At 42.4% G+C, this 826-nt stretch overlaps 1 long non-coding RNA gene across 1 annotated transcript; it reads right to left on the bottom strand.

The window, feature by feature from the left end:
- Positions 1-74: 74 nt before the first annotated feature.
- On the bottom strand, positions 75-546 carry LOC107745704 (uncharacterized). Its single transcript, XR_001640624.1, has 3 exons — positions 425-546; positions 210-311; positions 75-109 (listed from the first exon to the last, which is right to left on the bottom strand). It is a non-coding gene; the product is annotated as an uncharacterized LOC107745704 (long non-coding RNA).
- Positions 547-826: the final 280 nt, after the last annotated feature.

The raw sequence follows: 826 nt of genomic DNA on the forward strand, positions 1-826 counted from the left end.
AGTCTCCTGGACTTTAAATTATCCTGTTTTCCTGTGTTCCTCAGGGAACACTGCTGCTTTGCTTTGAAGTAGAGTGCAGGCCTCCCTGTTCATTTGGCACTGGAACATGCTACATTACATGACATGATGGCCGTGAATTTGACCTTTTAAACGCTATTATGCACATAATAATCACATATAGCAGAGGGATGAGAACAAAAACAAAATACCTGGATTACCTCTCCAGCATTCGTTTGGTGTAGGGCTCCTGTGCTTGAGGTGAAGACTTGAAATCGGTCAAAATTCTTCACTTCTGTCAACATCCGCAAATTCTTGAAAACAAGGCTCAGTGTTAACTTACTCATACCGTAGAGTAACGCGAAAAGAATAAACAACATTCACGCCGTGTCACCCACATCAAACAGCACAAGCACTGTGAACGCACCTGATGCAGCGAAGCAAACGCTCCACGTTAAATTGTTCACTTATAATCCTCTTTTAGGTGTTTATAAAATGATCTGGTGTGCTAGACAACTTGTTTGGTCATGTTTTCCTGTTTCAGCGTCTCTTCTTTTTTTCCAGTTATGCACTCAGCCTCACTTACACTGTTCACTAACGGCATACTGCTCAGTGCACGTCGCCACTTTCCAACTAATTAACAATATTTGGTAGCTAACTAGTTCCATGGTCGATTTTTGCAGCGCTATGCATTTTTAAGAGTATCTGCTGTAACTTACGGATAGATTTTTAAGAGTGTCTGCTGTTACTTACGGATAGATCTGAGTCCGACAGCATAGTAATTCCCCTTAAACCAGACCAGCCAGAGTGAAAAGAGCGGGATCCGCCG

The sequence above is a fragment of the Sinocyclocheilus rhinocerous genome, unplaced genomic scaffold, assembly GCF_001515625.1.
Source record: "Sinocyclocheilus rhinocerous isolate Xijiao unplaced genomic scaffold, SAMN03320098_v1.1 scaffold23357, whole genome shotgun sequence".
NCBI lineage: Eukaryota > Metazoa > Chordata > Actinopteri > Cypriniformes > Cyprinidae > Sinocyclocheilus > Sinocyclocheilus rhinocerous.